Source organism: Dreissena polymorpha, chromosome 7, assembly GCF_020536995.1.
Source record: "Dreissena polymorpha isolate Duluth1 chromosome 7, UMN_Dpol_1.0, whole genome shotgun sequence".
In the NCBI taxonomy this organism is placed as follows: domain Eukaryota; kingdom Metazoa; phylum Mollusca; class Bivalvia; order Myida; family Dreissenidae; genus Dreissena; species Dreissena polymorpha.
Genome location: NC_068361.1, coordinates 41,075,570 through 41,097,104, shown reverse-complemented (window position 1 = coordinate 41,097,104; position 21,535 = coordinate 41,075,570). Strand labels below are relative to the sequence as shown.

At 34.8% G+C, this 21,535-nt stretch overlaps 1 protein-coding gene and 1 long non-coding RNA gene across 2 annotated transcripts in view; both read right to left on the bottom strand.

Annotated features, from left to right (window-relative positions):
* Positions 1-21,535, bottom strand: part of LOC127837939 (fibroblast growth factor receptor 3-like) — an 84,959-nt gene that overhangs the window by 3,241 nt on the left and 60,183 nt on the right. The gene's annotated exons all lie outside the window — the stretch shown is intronic.
* Positions 16,682-19,749, bottom strand: LOC127837941 (uncharacterized). Its single transcript, XR_008029549.1, has 3 exons — positions 19,288-19,749; positions 17,822-17,969; positions 16,682-16,736 (listed from the first exon to the last, which is right to left on the bottom strand). It is a non-coding gene; the product is annotated as an uncharacterized LOC127837941 (long non-coding RNA).

The following is a 21,535-nucleotide window of genomic DNA, read 5'->3' as shown; positions in this document are numbered from 1 at the left end:
CTTCAAACTGAACACTAACTATTTATTTTATGCTTATAATTATGATATGATGTACTTAAAGCTGCCAGTTTCGTAAAGTGTTACTAGACGTTAATACCCGCAAAGGCGTATACAGTATAATCATGGAAACTAAACACACCTCCATATCATCTAACTTGTCAGATATTTTTCTCTTTCAAATCTTGTTGTTATAGACGCAATCATCTAACTTAATTGTTAATAATCATTGTTATGGACTGAGTTTCATACAATCACCTTATTGTAATGACTTAAACTGGGTTCGGCACATTTTCCAACCAAAGATCTTGTAAGTAAAAGACACTCTGTCACTCCCTATGACAGCATTCATTATATTCTTTTGAGAACATATGTATCTCATGCAAAGATGGGACATGTCTAAGCATATGACTATTTCAAAAGCCATAGGACGTAGTTAATGTTTTAAAACATATTTTAGGGAGATATATTTAAAACAATTTATTTGTTTAATTATTTAGAATATTCCATGTATTTTTTATTCAGTCCAAATGTTACTATACTTCTACCATCATATCAGCTTAAATGGCTAAACATGCAATTTTAAAGAATATTAAAATAATTGTTACTAACAAACAATAATATTTGCACATCCGCTGATCGCCTACCTGCAACATCTTGACATTAGGTGTCCCCTTCTCACTGTGCCGTAACACCACAAACTAATAAACTCGATGGATAGTTCTTTGCTCTTTATTCAGTTGTTAACATAAAGTTTCCAAGTCAAGGTACTTCTGTAAATTAGTTTGTTAATGCAAAACTTCAAAGTCCATGTAATTTTCCAAGTAACTAACAACGCTTCCAAGACATGACAAAATCCGTGCAAATCCACCCAGACAGGACCCCACCCCACCCCACTTGGGGTTGGGTTCTGAAAATAACCTGTAGAGTTTCTCCTATGTCTTAAATCCTTCCTATTCAAGTGTCCAAAAAGCATTCTTTATATACATGTATCGTTACATAAACATGTCAACTTGATGGGTCAAACCAATTTGTTTATTAGCTGGTAATTACAACGATACGGAACAAACATCTATTAACCTAGCAATCCTGTCATGATCTACACTTTAAACGAACTGAACTTGTGCGTCTACTGTCAACAAATTAATGAGTTTCGGCCATACTGACGTAAACCAGGGCATGCATTATGATCAAATATACACCAATTATGAGACATCACGTACGAGTCATTGACCTTGTAATGCTGGAACCACTGTAGGAAGGGTTGAGAGTCGCTAAGTATGATGTTGCAGGTAAACCTAACGGTGTCACCCTCTATTGCCGTCTGGTTATCTATCTCTTCGACGATGGGCGCTACGGGTGTCCGCTCTGTAACGTTATGATATAATATCAAATCTTAATATCAGACGCGCTCTGAAAAATAATGGGGCTTAATGCATGTGCGTATCAGTCCACTGTTATCAGTCCAATACCCACCAGCCCTCTCCTTTCTATGTAACAAGTTACACATTTGCCTGTCAGAATCAAAGTGAAAATGTCCATATGCAACCAGCATAAAATTAGAACGACGTGGGAGTTATGAGTAATTCAATAACTCTTCAGGCAAGCCTACAAATCTTCGAACATACCGAAAACCTTTTTTTCAACAGGAGACATGTTAGCAACCTTATGATTAAAAAATATTGATTCTGATTAAAAAATATATGGAGATCTTAACAGATACAAAACCCTAAACCCTTATGACATTTAATGACACTGTCTCTATTGTGTCACATACATTCAAAAAAATCCATCAAAATCCACAAACGTATATCACCTTTCTTGCACACAATTCTATGTTGTATGAATCATTTGGCAATCCGTGACTACTAAAGATCAGTCACCTCATTACTAACATCACGACTTGGTGGGTTGGAACATAAACACACAAGTGCAAGTGTCACTTACGGAGCACTTCGACAGTAAAGGTCCAGCTGATGGCACCATAGAATTTGGCGACGATGCACATGTACTGTCCCATGTCCGCAACTGCCATGTCATCTATCGTCAACCTCCACCTACTGTTGGACACATACTAAACAACAGCCGCAATAGTCATGGTAACGGTGAAAGGTCGTAAGTGTTGATGGTCATGAAAATGGTCTAGGGCCAATATGGATTGATGGTTGTGACGATGGTCACCTCGTTTAGGTTGATGGTTATGACAATGATTAAGCGGTGTTTCAAGTTTTTCTACAACTGTTACTCACATGACTGGATTTTTGTTAATATGTTTATTTGCTCTCAATTGAGCATCATTTGATATAAATTTGAAAAGCATACAATTCAATACCCAGAACTTAATAGCCTAAATATAAGCCGTCGATAATATACTTAGATGGCTCTAGCCCACCACTACCCTCTTTGACAGCTAAATCACGATGATAATCATAGAATGTTCAGAGCAACGGGTATCCCCAGGTTGCCAGACCTCTACCTCACACGAGACCGTGAACAAGTAGAACATATTTATGCTATTCAATGGCCACCAAGCCGTGACGTGATCTGCTCTAACAATTGGTGCTGACTTTATAAACGGCCCATTAAATTGTTTTACCACTAAGGCACCAACGTTGTCAGATTTTCTGAGAAGTAAATTATTTACTATGGCAGATGGTATTTTCTTTATAATAACAATCATAAATTACACACATTTTTTATAAAGTATCATGCGCGGTGTATACATCGGTTGCAGAATCACAACAGAGTAAATAAAATGATTTGAACAGCTTAGAAGTCAATATATCCTCAATATGATACAATGAGCAGTCTCTAACAGAGCAAAATACTCTAGAAGTCCTGGATTTACATATCAATATAAAGAAGTGAAACTCCAGCTGCTGGAGCAAGCCTAATTATCGCAAGCTTGGTAATGTAAAACACTCATTGCCCACCGAGCTGTCTTCCTTTCCATATTACTACGGAAGAAACAACATTGGCAAGCATGTATGGATGAATATAAAACAGATGTGGGGATGTAGAAGTCCGGAATTCCAAATGAAGCCCAATTATCGCAAGGTGGGTAATGAAAAAACACTCATTGCCCACCAAGCTGTCTTCCTTTTCATATCACTATGGAAGAAACAACCTTGGCGAGCATGGATGGATGAATATAAAACAGATGTGGGGATGTACCGACCTTAGCATTACCACAGATATGTACTTGGTGTACGCACCTATTAATTAAGCTATTTATATACTTTACATAAATAAGGACCAGTCAGTATTTACGTCAGTAACAACCAAAACTACTCCTTTGATTGATCACAAACAAAATAGACTGGTGTGTTAAGATGCAATCACATTATTCACAGAAAATTCTTTCTCAATAGTGTTTTCTTATCTCATTATGCTTTATTGTTCAGTTTGATTTTTTCCCCATTTTCAACAGTATTACAGTCATATCACAGCGGTCAAGTCTACCAACTCCCACTTCATTGTACAAGCAATAGTAACGTTCTTAAATTGATAAGTGTTTTATGAATCACTAGTCACTTTATTACAGTTAATGGAGACCCCTGGGAATTGGCAGTTTGGGCAAAAATTGTCTTAATCACCACTAACCATACCAACACTAGTTTTTCATGACTACACTTATTTGTTTGAAGATGAAAGTAGAAACCATGAGCTCGTGTTTTGCCTATCAAGACAAATGCCTGTTCTATGGTAGAAGCTACGTTTGGTGAAACTGGACTGATGTTTTTCAAGTGTATGTGTAAGGAGAAACTTCCGCTTTTATGGAATTGTACGTTTAAAGAAATTCTTTACTAAACGAAAACCCAGTCTCGGTGGAAAGCACAGGTTAATCTGGGACCACACATTACGAACCTGAAAAAAGCCCCGTTTTCCCAGAACGCGATTTGCAGTAACATACCTTGCTTTTCGTCAGATCCAGGTGTGCTAGTTTCCCCCGTCCACTTTATACCAGGTGATGTTGGGCTCGGGGAAGCTCCGCAAATCACAGTCGAACTCCAAGGTCTTATTTGATGAGCCACTGATGTACGTGACACGGTCCTTAGCCCTCGACCAGGCTGGTTCAGCTGAAACACCCACAAAACAAAATGACTCTTTATATTATGCATGGAGGGCAAGATCAAGTGATTGACATAACTCTGCCAAGGTGGTCACATTGAATGTAACATCTAGAACAGATTTCTTTGGCAACCATTTCAACTTATTTTTAATTTCTCGCTTGTTTAAGGTGCTGTGCAAGTACTTATACTTTTCCCATAACATGCTTTATTTCTGAAATACAATTGAACCTCGCTCTGGGAAAATGGGGGGCTTAATACTGTAACCAGTCACAAATTCTATTTAAAAGTTGTCTCCCTTGTGTGCATAGTTGTTTTTAGCCTATTTTCTTTCCTGTACATTGAATCATGTTGGGCAAGTTTTCTTTCCCGCTCTGGCAGTAGTATTTCATGGGTTGAGCTGGAAGGACATGTTTTTTGTTTCAAATGTAATTTAAGAGCCGTGCTTCTTTGAGGTTAGTATACGTCTCTTGGTTGCAATAGTGTTTTTATAAAGATTGTGTCTAATTGATTTGTGTTGTACAAGTAATTATCTAATATATTGTGCATTTATATTAATTTGTAATGTGTTTCCGCGACTTGGCAAAATGGCTGCACTTCTCAGAATTGCTCTTTCCTATCTTAGTCACTATTTCTGTATGCTTTATTAGCACATGCATTTAACTTGCAGAGCTTAACATCTTCACGGAGAATCCTGTTTGTATGATCAGTGTGTGAAGGTAAAGCAGCCATTCCATAAATGGTAAGAATATTGAAATATTGTTAAAGTCATTCATGTATTATAAAAGCGGATATTTATGTTTTATATTGATCATTATATGGTTTTCTATGCAATTTTGTCCAAAAGCCACTAGATGACCATCATATTATTATGTATGTTATTTTACTATAATTTGTGTTATTATTAATTTTAGGTTGTCTTCATATCTGGAATTCAACATTGAATATTGAATATTTAATGGCTCTAGGAGAAGTGCCCCCCCCCCCCGGAGAACCGCCCCCCCCCAAAGATTTTTCACTGGGCGGAGAACTGCCCCCTCACTGTTTTTTTATAGGGCGGAGAACTGCCCCCCCTGCTGATTAATAAGGGGCGGAGAACTGCCCCCCTGTCAGAATTGATGACCCGGAGAAGTGCCCCCTAATTAAAAAAATTTCGCGGCTATATATAAAGCGAGTATTATTATGACAATAACGCCAGTAACTTTCTTGCTATTATGTCTGGAAATTTAGTGAAATTTCAAAAGTAATGTAAAGTTGTACAAGTAATAAAAGTTATAAAACGGCAAAGAAATACCTGCCTCGGCATGGACGTCGCCATCTTGATAATCACGTGATTTTCGTCTATGTGAACAAAGAAAAACAAATCACTTTTTGCTAATAAAAAGTTTTCGCGGCTGAATTATTTGATATTTTCCCCGTAATTAAAACAAACAATTAGCATGCAATTTAATCCATCCTTATGCAAGCTGAAAACAATAATTTATTTGTTTGTTTTCGCCAATTACGGATTTGGACGGTTCAATATAATAAACCCGTATGCGGCTTTATTCAAAGCTAACAAGTTCTTAACAATGAAGGTCGGTCCGGTCTACCAATTAAAAGATTAAAATATCGCGGTGCTTATCGTTAATGGTAACAAGTTCTCTGCCTGCCTAATTAGCTGCTAATTAAAGCAACATGATCTGCTCAAAATGCAAACTGTTGTAGATTGTATGTATGAATGTATGTATGTATGAATGTATGTTTTGAACGTTTATGTAAGCATGAATATATTTTTTAATGTATGTCTGAATGTATGTATGTATGATTGTAACTGTGAATGTATGTATGCATGTAATGTGTGTATTTATGTTTGTTATTTTGTATGTCACATGAATTAACTAAACAACATAAATAATTGATTATAAATTCGACTTCACTTCACTTTTTTCTTCAAGTCAGCTAAATGATTGCCTTTGCTTTGCCTATTAATTTACTTTTTTATACGTTAAGTTACGTTTTTTTCCATGGGTCAATACTATCTTTATAATGTAAATTAATTCCGATGTAACTTTTCCTCCATAAGTACTGAGTTGCACGTCTATATTTAGTTGCGACACATGGCCAGTATTAACACGCACGCGTTTCCTGTGTGGATCTCGACTATGTTTCGCGCTCTTATTAAAACACGACTTTTACATGGCATTCATGTATAGTGAGTGGTGCAGATGCGTACCAAGGGCCTTAAAGGGGCCTTTTCACAGATTTTGGCATTTTTTAACTTATTCATTAAATTCTTTATATTGATAAATGTAAACATTGGATCGTAAAAGCTCCAGTAAAAAATCAATAATAAAATTAAAAAAAGGAAAAGAACATTGCCCGGAGCAGGTTTCGAGAGTGGTGCAGATGCGCTACCAGGGCCTTAACAGTATTATCACATGCCTCTAGACAATTTGTGTTATTCAGTTCGATAAATGGTAATATACTTGTACTGAAATTACCCGTAAGTATTGTTTTCACTACGTAACTAATAACTAATATGACACCGGGGGGGGGGCAGTTCTCCGCCCTACAGATTTGATGGGGGGGGGGGCAGATATCCGCCTAATAAATTCTGACAGGGGGGCAGTTCTTCGCCCCTACCGATTTGATGGGGGGGGACACCTTTCGCCACCTTTAAAATAAGGGGGCAGTTCTCCGGGGGGCAGTTTTCCGGGGGAGGGGCGCTTCTCCGGATACCATATTTAATATGTAGCACTATAATAAAGTATAAAACATCTTATAAAAGGTTTACATGTCTTAAATCTTCTCAACATTAACGAACCCGCACTTGTGGAACAATATAATTAGGTATAATTAATATATAAATACCACCAGTGTTACAAATGGCGCCCAACGTGTGTTTTTAACAGAATTTAAATTTTAAGACATTTTAAGTGCTACTTTGTGCTAAACTATTTTTTCAACTATTGTCTACATATTGCAAAATGTGATCGACGAGGACATCGAGTTTCGGCTTTGGGAGGAGCAGGAGCCGCTCGGGTCGGCAGACCAGATATCGTATGTACATGTACTGTACATGGGGTTGTTGTTCGTTGCTGTTCCATCTGCAGATGTTTGTACTTCACCTGGACGTTTTGGTGCAGTTTTAAGTGGCCATTGTGCTGCCGCTTTTGTTTCAAGTTTCCAGTTATACTGGTTGGACTATTTTGTGTTTTTTTCCCTCATAACCCAAATCTTCGAGACCGTCATCCTGCTCGTTAGATCTTCACGGAAGATTGGAACAATTAACATTTCAAATTTCCATTAATGTGAACATTGAACTATTGAACAATTGTGCATCTAGTGGCTGAAACAAATTGTGTACAGTATCCAGGTCAACTGAGCGTGAGTAGAATTTTTGTATGAAATGTTCACTTACATGATATCTTAATATTTGGTGATGGAATATCTCTATTTTAATATAAAACCTAGTTAATTAACTAATACTGCATTTAATTCTGTAGAAATGCTGCTATTGTCTTTAAAATAAGTTATTTTTTTTAATTCACGGTGTATTGAGAAAATAAAACTATTGGCAACCTTCCAGTGTTGTGGTCTGTTTTTTTCATGGAAATTGCTCACCTTTTGTATACAAAGTCTTAAAACTGGATCAATCTTGTTTGACAGTGATTTAATCTTGTGTTGTACTTTTCCAAGGTGTTTGATTGCTTGATATTTTTGGTGTTAAGTGACATCACATAATTTCTTACATTTCATTGGTTGACTTTATGAATGACATTCACTGACCAGTCTTTTGTAGTAGTAATTCCTTTTAGGGAATACACAGATAGTAAAACTGTGTTTTGGTTGTACAATGTACATGAATGGTAGTAGTTTTGTGTAGTGTAGAAATGATGCATAGGTTATTGTAGAATTGCTGGGTGGATTACAAGGTAAGTGAAACAGGAAAAATTAAATTGAAATATTGGTTGAATAATTAAATCAGTGACCGAAAAAAAATAAAAAAAATAATAATAAATAATAATTGTTGTGGCATAAGGCATGAATGTAGGTGTTGCTATATGCACAACAACAACAGTAGTCATCAACAACAACAATAGTAGTCATCAACAACAACAGTAGTCATCAATAACAACAACAATAGTCATCATCAACAACAACAACCGTAGTCAACAACAACAACAACAACAGTAGTCATCAACAACAACAACAATGATCATCAACAACAACAACAATAGTAATCAACAACAACAACAACAATAGTCGTTAACAATAATAAACAACAGTAACAACAATACGTGAAATATTAAACAATTATTCGCAATTTGTTTTTTTATTATTGCATTTAAGGTGGTTTATTTATAATCTGAATTTGAAAAATATTTGATATAATTTGTACTTTGATGTTTATTGTGACATTCATTACCATTGATTGGAATTGAACTTGCATGTGGAAGGGAAATAGTTATTTTGCATTTGAGTTGAAGTGTGATGTTTGTATTTGAATCATTTAAGTGGGTACAAACTGGAATAAGGGAATTGGAGTGGAAATAATTTCAAGTTGAATACTGTGTTCAATTATTTTATATTGTGATGTGTTATTGACATTACACACATTCAACAGAAATAAATTACACATTGTATTATGCAAACAACTTGTGTGTGTACAGTGAAATAAAGTGTCGTGAAGTAGCACATTTGGACATTGTTGTGTGGTAATAAATATGTGCCTGTGTATGAACAATATAGTGTGAAATTGACAATTGTTTTGCGCGAACATTCAAAGCGAATCGTGTTCTTGAAAAGTGTTGAATCGTGAAGTTGTGTTTTATTGTGAACAGCTCAAATCACACTGTCGTAATGTGTTTTGAGATTGATTTTATTTTAAATTTGTAGTACATTTATAACTGGATTTCAACCTCAAGTGACAATTGTATGGTGTTTATTGAGTATATGTTATACCAATAATCAATAAATGTTATGTGAACATTTATTTAGTTGATGATGTGTAATATGTATGAGTTTGCTGTATGTGGTGACTTGAGGAGGTAATGAAGTGATATTCAATTTTTTATTGAAGTCTAGTAATAGTAGAAACATGTCTAGATAGGATTTGAAGTCAAATGAAGCATCTGGTGGTACTGAAGTTACCGCTGCTCAATTAAAATTATTGAAAGCTTTTGAAGAGCTTCATACTGATACAGAGTTTGAGACAGCTGCCGACTTAGCTACTTTTATGCACAATTTTAGTGTAGTAAAGCCAAAAACAAAGTCTAATGTGATTATAAAACAAGACCCTGTACATACTGATAACGAAAGTAATGTTCATGGTGGACAGATTGTATCCTTTAATTTCCCTAAAATACAAAATTTTAGTGGAGAACAAATAAGGCAGAAGTTTCTTGGCCATGTTTTAAATTTGAAGTTGATTCTCTATTGGCTGAAGGATTGTTCAGTCAAGAACAAATATTACATGGTATACGAAAGGCTGCCAAAGGAAACGCTGCAGAAAGTCTTAGGAGGCTAGGTGTTGGAGTGAATCTTCAACAAGTGTTGATTAAATTAGAAAGTGTATATGGTGACATTGAAAGTAAGGAAGTTATTCTAAGAAGTTTGTACAATTGTACACAAAAACCCAATGAATCGGTGTCATCTTTTGCATCGGGAGTTGAAGATCTTTTTGATAAAGCTGTGGGTGTAGGTGGTGTTAAAAAGAATGATTTTGAAATTTTGAAAGGTGTTTTATACCAAGGTTTGAGAAGAGTTGAAACACATGGCAGCATACAAACATGATACTGTGAACAATTATGATACCTTTAAAATTGAGCTGCGAAAATTAGAATTGGATTTGATTGGTGAAAAGAATAGAGAAACAAAACCTTGTAAACCAGTAGTAACACCTGAAACTTCTGAGATAAATGAAATCAAAAACCTTTAAAAAAAATAAATGAACGCATAGATAAAATTGAAAATGAAAAATCAGGTAAGTATGAGCATGTTCAGTACAGACCCTATACCAGTAGAGGTAAAAGGCGAGGACAGTTTTATCCCAATAGATGGGAAAGACGTGGTTTCCGAAGTCAGATAGGCAGAAAATTTCGACCCTCTAGGCCAACATCCAGTTTTACGTTTGCAAGATCCTGTCATAAATGTGGACAGACTGGACATTTTCAAGCTCAATGCCCAAACTAGACTATGCTCCAGTTAGGGGATCGAACCTGAGCACGAAATCTATGAAAGATCCCACATTAGTAGGGGAGGTCAGCGAGGTAAGTATAGTGTTAAGTAACATCAATACCAGAGCATTGTTAGACACTGGATCTTGTGTAAGTATCATTTCAGAAAGTTTTTACAACAATAATTTTAAAAACATCAGCTTGGAGCCATTGAATGATTTACTTAACATTGAATGTGCTGATTGTAATCAGTTGCCATATCTTGGTTTTGTTGAACTTGAAGTACACATTTGTGAAGGACTTGAGAGTTCGAAACCGAGTTATTGTTTATTTTTAGTGTCACCCGACACAAAATATTCTTCAAAAGTACCAGTTATTCTGGGAACCAATATTTTGAACAGACTGTTGGAAGAATGTCATGATACATTTGGTGAACAGTTTTTACAGAAAGCTAAGTTACATACACCATGGTATTTGAGCTTTAGAGCTATTTCACTGAGAGAAAAGTCTTTGAAAAGAAACAATGGACAGAGTTGCAATTGTAAGAAGTTTGAACAGAGAGACTATTTTGTTGAAGCCAAATGAAGTAAGACATTTTAAATGTTATACAGATAAACACATTGCTTATCCATCTTCAAGTGTTATAACTGTAGCTTGTACTGATGTACACATTCCAGATTTCATTGATGTTACACCTTCTGTGAATGTGTTTGAATCTGGTAAATACAATGAAATATTTGTCACATTGTCAAATTTGACAACAATACACAGTTGCTATTCAATCTAAAGCAATTTTAGGGGAGTTACAACCTGTAACCATAGCAACGGAAATTATAAATATGAAAGAAAGTGATTTAGATTAAAAAAGATCAGAAATTGTTCACAATATTGTGATCGAAAATAATGATCTACTTACTGCTGAACAAATTGTTGAAATAAAAACTTTGTTGTTAAAACATAAAACATAAAAGTGATACAGATATCGGTCAGTGTTCAGAAACTACACACCGAATTGACTTGACGAATGACACATCTTTTAAATTGCGTCATAGGCGTATACCGCCTGGCATGGTTGACGAAGTGCGTGAGCACTTAGAACAATTACACTCATGTGGTGTAATTAGACCATCAAAGTCACCATTTGCTTCACCAATTGTTTTGGTTAGGAAACGCAATGGGAAATTAAGAATGTGTGTCGATTACAGAACTTTGAATGAAAGAATAATAAAAGACTCCTATGCTTTGCCAAGACTTGAAGAAATATTTGATTGTTTAACTGGTGCTCAATACTTTACTACTTTGGACATGAAGTCAGGATATCACCAAATTGAAATAGAAGAATCACATAAACAAAGAACAGCATTTACTTTAGGACCATTTGGACTTCGGGAGTTTAATAAAATGGCTTTTGGTTTGACGAATTCGCCCGCCACATACCAGAGAGCAATGACTGAATGTCTTGGTGATTTAAACATGAAAATTTGTGTCGTTTTTATTGACGATATTATTATTTATAGCAAAACTTACAAAGAACATTTGGATAATATAGAAGAAGTATTTGAACGTTTAAAATCTTGGAATTTGAAGCTTGCACCTGAAAAGTGTAATTTTTTTAGAAAGAATGTATCTTTTCTGGGTCATATTTTTTAGAAAGAATGTATCTTTTCTGGGTCAGTGATGGAGTAAAAACTGACCCTGAAAAAATTGATAAAGTTAGTAAGTGGCAAACACCTACAAATCCAGATGAACTTCGAAGTTTCCTTGCTTTTGCAGGATATTATCGTCGTTTTGTTAAAGATTTCAGCACCATTACACGTTGTTTGGCGGATTTACTTCCACCCACTAATGAAAAAAGGGAAATTGAACTGCTAAATTAGATGCTACTGGCCAATGTTGGGTATCAGCATTAAGTTCTTTTTCTTTTGACATTCAATACCGTAGAGGTATAAATAACAAAGATGCGGATGCTATGAGCCGTTATCCATATTCTCAACTGGATTCAGGTAAGTATTCAATGGACACTGATGTAGTGAATGCAATATGTGGTTGTATTTCACCACCTTTTGTAGAACTACTGCCATCAATGAATGTCAATATTGTTGAAATTACTGAAAATCCTGGAAAGTCAATGGCTCAAATTGAACTAAGAGAAATTAGAAAACAACAAAGAATGGATCCTTTGATTGACAAATGGAGAATAGCCACCATCGATAAAATAATTCCACAATGTTTTTCCAGAGAAGACCAAATAATGAAAAAACAATTTAGTAATTTTGTCATTAAAAGAGGAATCTTATTTAGAAAGATTAGGGAAAACGATGAAACTGTTGAACAATTAGTTTTACCTATAGTTTATAGGCAACAATTTCTTTGTGGTCTACACAAGGATGTTGGTCATCCCGGAAAAGACAGAACAGCACGTTTGCTGCGAGAGCGTTTTTACTGGCCATTTATGTTAACTGATGTTGAAAACTTGATTTTTAATTGTGACATATGTTTGAGAAGAAAAACCTCAACGAACATCAGAGCTCCATTGATAAATGTTAATACCACCTATTCCTTTGGAGTTAGTTTGCTTTCATTTTCTGAGTGTTGAACCTTGTAAGGGTGGATATTCAAATATTTTGGTTATTACTGATCATTTTACTAAGTTTGCCATGGCTATAACAACAAAAAACCAAACTGCAAAAACTACTGCAGAAATATTCTATAATAATTTCATTGTGCACTATGGTATACCTACAAGGTTACATAGTGACCAAGGTGCCAACTTTGAATCTGAAATCATCAAAGAATTGTGTACAATTGGAAACATAAAAAAATCACATACTTCTGTTTATCATCCACAAGGAAACTCTGGTCCAGAGCGATTCAACCGTACACTTTTAGACATGCTTGGAACATTGGAAAATTCAGAAAAACAAAATTGGAAGAAATATGTAAACTCTTCAGTTATAATTGCATACCTCATGAGTCCACTAACTTGTCTCCCTTTGAAGTGATTTTTGGTCGTAAACCAAAATTGTGTATTGATGCTGTTTTTGAGAAAGCAAACCCTGATTCAAATAAAAAAAAACATTTCAGAATATATTGCGGATTTGCAATGTAGAAAGCAGAAAACCTAGGTATATTGTTGAAAAACACATTGATAAAGAAAAAATTTAAACAAAAGTCAGTGTATGACAGGAAAGCTAAAGCAGCTAAACTTGAAGTAGGAGACAGAGTTTTGGTCAAGATACTTGCTTTCAAAGGAAAACATAAGATATCAGACAAATTTGAAGAAAAACTGTATACTGTAATTGAACAAATTAATGATAATGTGCCAGTTTATAAAGTTCAGGGCTTAGAAACAAAAAGTATAAAAACTCTTCATCGAAATCATTTGCATTTGGTTGCAAATCAAGATGAAGAAATCATTAGGATAAATGATTCTGCAGGACAGAAAAAACCGGTACAGGACGAGTATAAAGAAAATGTTTCTGTAAAAGAGAAACTTGATGGGGAAGAAAGTGACGTCACTGAGTCAGAAGATGAACTAGTGCAAATTGTAATTTTGGGACGCCCAAACGAAAACCGTTGTTACGGATGATCAAGTTGTAGTATCAGATAATGGACATACTGAATGTCCAAATACTGTCATTCAAGCTGACAGTACATTTGTAAATGTTGAACATGTAGGAGTTGAAAGTGAAGACCAAGATGGTGTAAATGTAGAAAAAAGCCCTGTTCTTACTGAAAATGTTGACAAGAAATTAGAACCAAGTTCTGAAGAAAGGGAGAGTGTGCAAGTGAATGATGTAAGCGAGTCAGCGAATTAGGTCAGAGAGCGTGTTGAAGATCAAGATGGAAGAAAGATACCAAAACCTGCACCAAGAAGGTCAGACAGAGTAAGAAATGTCCCAGATAGGTATAAAGATTTTAAAATGTATGCATGTGTAAATATGCGAGAAAATTCATGGTTCACTATTCTCGAAGAGTTTATGAACAGTGAATGGATTGAAACAATGAGCCCAGATATGGTAAAACGAATTATAAATAGTATTATGCAATATATTTGCAAATTCACTGTGTAATAATGATATTGTATGTGAAATTTAGTTGTTGCTTTTCATGTGTGTATTATATTGTTTGTTTTTTCTAACAATCGGTATGCATTGTGTTGCATCAAATAGCCAGATATTTGATACACAATTTTATTTTATATTCTATGTTGTGTGTTTTATTTTGTTCTAAATATGTGTTAATCTATGTGAGGACACATATTATAAACAGAGGAGAGCTAAATGTGCTGGCTACATGGTAAGTATTAGTAGTCTGTATCTGTAGTCTGTACAGATCTAGTTGTAAGTATGAGTTGTATATTTGTACTTGTATAGTTAGTTACTGTACAATTGTAGTGGTAATGTATTGTAAGTTGGTGTAATGCTTACTTATTTGTATTGGTATAGTACTGTATCATAGTAAGTTTGTATTTTCTTATGTAAGACAGACTGTGTTATGTGACAGGTACAATTCTTGTGACATTTGAAAAATATTATGGACATACACATGTTATGATGAGGACATCATTTCTGAGCTGGGGGAAATGTGTAACCAGTCACAAATTCTATTTAAAAGTTGTCTCCCTTGTGTGCATAGTAGTTTTTAGCCTATTTTCTTTCCTGTACATTGAATCTGTTGGGCAAGTTTTCTTTCCCGCTCTGGCAGTAGTATTTCATGGGTTGAGCTGGAAGGACATGTTTTTTGTTTCAAATGTAATTTAAGAGCCGTGCTTCTTGGAGGTTGGTATAAGCCTCTTGGTTGCAATAGTGTTTTTATAAAGATTGTGGCTAATTGATTTGTGTTGTACAAGTAATTATCTAATATATTGTGCATTTATATTTATTTGTAATGTGTTTCCGCGACTTGGCAAAATGGCAGCACTTCTCAGAATTGCTCTTTCCTTTCTTAGTCACTCTTTCTGTATGCTTTATTAGCACATGCATTTAACTTGCAGAGCTTAACATCTTCACGGAGAATCCTGTGTGTATGATCAGTGTGTGAGGGTAAAGCAGCCATTCCATAAATGGTAAGAATATTGAAATATTGTTAAAGACATGAATGTATTATAAAAGCGGATATGTATGTTTTATATTGATCATTATATGGTTTTCTATGCAACTTTGTATAAAAGCCACTAGACGACCATCATATTATTATGTATGCTGTTTTACTATAATTTGTGTTATTATTAATTTCAGGTTGTCTTCATATCTGGAATTCAACATTGAATATTGATTATTTAATATGTAGTACTATAATAAAGTATAAAACAACCTTATTAAAGGTTAACATGTCTTAAATCTTCCTGAAAATTAACGAACCCGCACTTGTGGAACAATATAATTAGGTATAATTAATATATAAATACCACCAGTGTTACAATACATGTGCCATAATTTGTCGTCCCAGGTAAGCGTGTGTAGTCCGCACAGGCTAATCAGGGACGACTTTATCCGTTCAGACTAGATTGTTTTTTTAAGAAAATACCGTAAAAGCAGAACATATCCCTGATTAGCAGACTGCAGAGACTAATCAGGGATGAACATTTACGCACATGCATTAAGCCCGGTTTTCAGAGCACGGCTCAAAATGTTTTGGTACAAGTCTTGGTTATAGCTTAATTATGATATTAGTTCCTGCTCCATATTCTAATGACAAAGTATGGGATATACGAAATATATGACTACAAAAGGGTGAACATAACCCAATTAAAAAATTTTCATTACATCATTACTTCAATTTTCCTTGAATATATCAGCACAGAAACACTTTAATATCAAATAAACAAGGCATCAAGGCTCTTGAAATTCTCTGCATACATGCAGACCTGACAGGCCCAGTAATCCAATCCAGCAGCACTCACCTAATCCTAACTCGGCCATCAGAAACCCTCACTGGCAGGCATATTGTTATTGTCAATTATATTTACATATTGTAAATTACATTTGCATTAGCAAATTGCCAGCTGGGGGGGGGGGGGCATGCTAAGAATGTTAGCACAGCAAAACACTTAGTCAAATTGGATACAGTCACTAAACGATGTTCATCTTTTTGGACAATAATAATGAAATGCTTTGTTGAGTCAGACAATACGTGTCAAATACACATTGTTTAACAGGCTTTCATTTCTCATTTCGTCATAAATTGTTCATTAATAACTTGTTAGTATTTTCCAAAGTAAATTGATGCAAATCCCTTATGGTATGTGCATATTTGATGGTAACACTAACATGCTACAGAACTGAAAGGATCACTGTTGTCATTGTTACACTTACATGCTATAGAACTGAAATGATCACTGTTGCCATGGTTACACTTACATGCTACATAACTGAAATGATCACTGTTGCCATGGTAACACTTACATGCTACAGAACTGAAATGATCACTGTTATCATGGTAACACTTACATGCTACAGAACTAAAGGGATCAGTATCGTCATACTCAAGGGGGGCGTGGCATCATCTATAAGAGAAGAAAAACAACAGTGTAACAGACCATTTTTCTTAACTCAGTTTGCAAACATGAGTTTTCTCAACATAGTGTGAAAGTGTTGTCCCACTTACATCAAATAATTGGTACAGTTTATTTCCACATAGACAATAAATTTAAAAAAATAAAAAAGATAATAAGCGCATGTAACACAGAAAATCTATGATATCAGAAGTTTTATAATTATTATTTCTATTTTTCTTTACACTTGATTAACTGTTTCGTTGATTCGCCTCCAATTTAATGCAATTTAATCCCTAATAAACAATACTTAAGATAAATGATTAAAACTAACTGGTTATTGTGTTAACATGACATCAATCTGAAACAACAGTTTGGGGCTTCTAGTTAACCCTTTTCCGCTAAAATACGCACTTTGACGCATATGTAGTCCTTTAGAAAATCAAATTAGATTTACGACATTTCCTACTAGTAGGCCTTTTCCTGTCCAGTTTGGAAAAACAACCAATTTCTGAATTGTTAATTCTTTCGCTCAAAAAGCCCCCTGATTTGGGAAAACGAATTCAAAATACCTCTTGTTAATAATAAAAATTATATAAAAAAACATATTCATTATAATGAAATAATTTTCTAGAATGTAATTGAAATACAAATGAGATATAATAATTGCTAGAACTTTGTTTTCAAATTGGGATTGTTTGTATAGACCCGTAGATAGGCCAGTTAAAGGCCTGACTAGATTCATACATTTACTTCAGAAAGCTCAATATACCAACTCATAACAACAGATTAACAGGTTCACGTGTGTTCATCTTGCAATTGCAATCATTATTATGAGACACAAATGTGAAGTAATAGCCATCAGAGATGAAAGTTTCTTCAAGCAGGCAAACCTATGGAAACCAATGCCTTCGTGATAAAAAGCACCAAGCAGCATTCAGCTTCAATTATGCTGCATCCTTTACCACATTTAATATCTTAAATTTTAACAAATGTTCAACACTTCAGAGATCATTTAAGCTCTAATTTCAATATTTTAGCAAGTTTAATAAAACGTTAACAGTGAAAACATTTCATCTTCAATGCTACAAACTTACCGCTTGCCATCCGCAAGTGCTTCCCCATTTTTAAACCACTCGATAAATGGGCGGGGCGTGCCTTTCACCTTGCAGAAGAGTTTCGTGCTGTCATTGACAATGGCCGTACGTTGAGACACAAAGAACTTCTTCCACTCAGGGGCGCTAGCTACAATCACAAGACAAACAGTCAGAGTGGGTCAATGCTGCCAAACTAACACTCTTCCCTTTACCACTCAGATACCTACTTTGACGCGTTTATAGTCCATTAAAATCAAATTAAAGTAAAGACCTTTCTCAATAGATTTTAAATCAAGACTGGCTTCTGGCAGCGTCGGAAGAACGTTTGTTTTCATGTCGTGCTTCCGAAGCTAGACCACATCTTTCGTTGAAATATTTGCTATTGCTATAAGGAACATTGATTGTTTATGTGTGAACTTCATTTTTCAAAATACTGTACGAAATATTCGTTGATTGTGAGTATTTAAGGGCTTTTAATGAATGTAACTTTTAGCTGTATTAAATTTAATTGCAACTGTTTGAAAATAATTATAAATTTGTGATATACTGTCTGCTAATAAATGTCAAACATGCTTGACTAAAGCTGTTATTATGCAAGATGTAACATGTTTATTGGCGAAAAAAATTGTATTAACAGAAAAAAGTAAACTTTAATTTGAAGTGAAGCACAATTCATTGTAAAGCACATATCAAGTAGGCTAATTCAAATTTATTTAATCATTATGTAAATGCAATCCAAGTGTTCAAATACAAGTGTTCAAAATGTAATTTTAAATATTTAGCAATATAAGTACACGAATATATGTGTTCAAAATGAAATAAAATATCTTGCAACAGTATGTCTCATTGTAACTCTAAATGACTCACGATGGGATAACAAAGAGCTGATAAAAATAGATATTTTCACTCAAACTTCATGGTTTTAGTAATCATAATTAATTTGGTATGGTAGAATGCAGGACAGATTTTAGCCGGTCCATTGAAGACAAAGCAGAATGAATTACATTTTTGTAGTTATGATAATCAATACTATAACAAAGGTGCAGCATTTCATTTCTCTCACAATTACAGATAATGCCCTGTGGGGGGAGATAATAATAATAAAATCACTTATAGCATACACCAGCAGCTCTGAGACCATTATTATGAACAGTGCCACAGTTCACAGAGGGGCGAGTCTTTGGATTTTTGGTCATAGTTGGGGCCTATCACATCCAAAATGTACTGATTTTAATTCCCGATAGAAGGTTTAAAAATAAATAAATAGATAAATAAAAAAGTGCATTTCAACTTTAAGTTCATCTCACTATCTAGCTGTAGTAGTTGACCCTTAATAATTATAATATTGAAAACTCATTTATCCTCATATTTTTTCCCAATTCAAAGGGGCCTGTCTCAATGCCCCCAAAACAACACTGCCGTGGTAAAAAACAGCTTCACAGTTTACAGAGGGATGAGTCTCTTACCTCGTTGTTGCGTTGGTGCCGAGAGGACTTGATGACAAAGTAGCAGTAACAACAGCCACGCTGACGCCAGGCACCGGGTGTAAGCTTCCGTGTTAAACAAACTACGCAGAGATGTCTACTACAAACACACTCACACTTGTAAACACGTACCGTATATCCAAGACTTACTTTACTGAAACTTTTAATATTATATGTCCACTTAAGATGACAGTTAAACTCGCTGCTTATTAAGGGATTCTAAACTTCCTGTTTGAAAAGTTTCCATTCAAGACATTTTTAAAGCCCCACTGGGCGCTATCATGTAACCTCATAGTTAAAACAAACTGAAATGTGTACAGATTTGACAGCCATATCACATTGTATCAACCCCAGTATCACAAAGTCTTGCTACTTAAAATATCAAAAACCCTTGAACAAACAAACACTGCTACCGCAGATACTGATATTCACCAAAGTAAACAGTGGAATAAATCTGCCACTTGTGTTTTACAACGGTGGTTAAATTAACAGCATGGATAGATAGAGTAGCAAAACCTTTCCTGTCAAAAACAGTGTCACGTGTTTACTGCAGATCCACTGATAATAAATATTTTCTACCAATGTTACAAATGGCTGATAAGTAATATTGGATTCTACATAATCTACTTGTTAAATTTGTCATGAATCACATGCTTGACATATGACAGACATTATTTAGGAGATAATGTTGGCAGCATCCAAGACACGGGCCAATGAAAACAATAATTAACAATCTCCAAGCAGAGTTGTCGTTCCTTGCTCTCACATACAATCTCTGCCATCACAGGAAGATCCTACCAGATTTGGTAGGATATTATTTTATTGGTTTTAGAATTATATTATGAAAAGTAGTATCATTTTCCTTTACATTTTGAAAATAGTGTATAAGTTTGTGGTTGATAATAAAAATAATTACCTAAATTAAAAAAGCAAAAATAACAGCGGTAAAATTATTGTACCACGTGACCATCACCGACATCACGTGGTTGGTTATTAAGGCAGGGATTTGATCCAGCTATGCTGGTTTCCGTCAAATCTCTGCGCAGAGGTTGAATTATTTAAACATAATTACAGCAATGACCGTAAAGCAAGAGACACACTAAAAACATACCCAGTTTATAATGATTATTTTTTAGTAATAATGATCTTCATTTTCCCGCATATAAGTATTTAAGAACACTTTAAAGCAATGTGCGGTATACGTTGCCAGGGACCATGTACTGTTCACATGATCAATGTGACCTTAGGGTCAAAAGCTTACAGTGCATTTTTTGGTCACATTTTTGGCCGAAACTTGGTCCCATTCCCAATCTAAAAATTAAAAGTATACAATTTTCCCAAACGACTGCCGATAATTCCAAACTTGTGAAAGTTTCTAGAATAATATATGAAAATTTTTGTTAAATTTTATTTTTTGTCCACCTCTTGAAGTTTTATCTTAGAAAATATGAATATCGAAAACACTTTCGCCCTAAGCAACGTTAAGACCGAATACTAACACTCCTAAAACTACTTCTACTACTACTATTACTACTACTACTACTACTACTACGACTACGACTACTACTACTACTACTACTGCTACTGCTGCTGCTACTACTTCTTCTACTACTTCTACTACTACTACTTCTACTTCTTCTACTACTACTACTTCTACTACTACTACTACTACTACTACTACTACTACTACTACTACTACTACTACTACTACTACTACTACTACTACTACTACTACTACTACTACTACTACTACTACTACTACTACTACTACTACTACTACTACTACTACTACTACTACTACTACTACTACTACTACTACTACTACTACTACTACTACTACTACTACTACTACTACTACTACTAATACGACTACAACTACTACTTCTACTACTACTACTACTACTACTACTACTACTACTACTACTACAACTACTACTTCTACTACTACTACTACTACTACTACTACTACTACTACTGCTACTACTACTACTACTAATACTGCTGCTGCTGCTGCTACTACTACTTCTACTACTACTACTACTACTACTACTACTACTTCTACTACTACTACTACTACTACTTCTACTACTACTACTACTATAACTACAACTACTACTTCTACTACTACTACTACTACTACTATAACTACTAATACGACTAATACTAATACTACTACTAATACTACTATAACTTCTACACCTTCTACTACTACTACAATTACTACAACTAT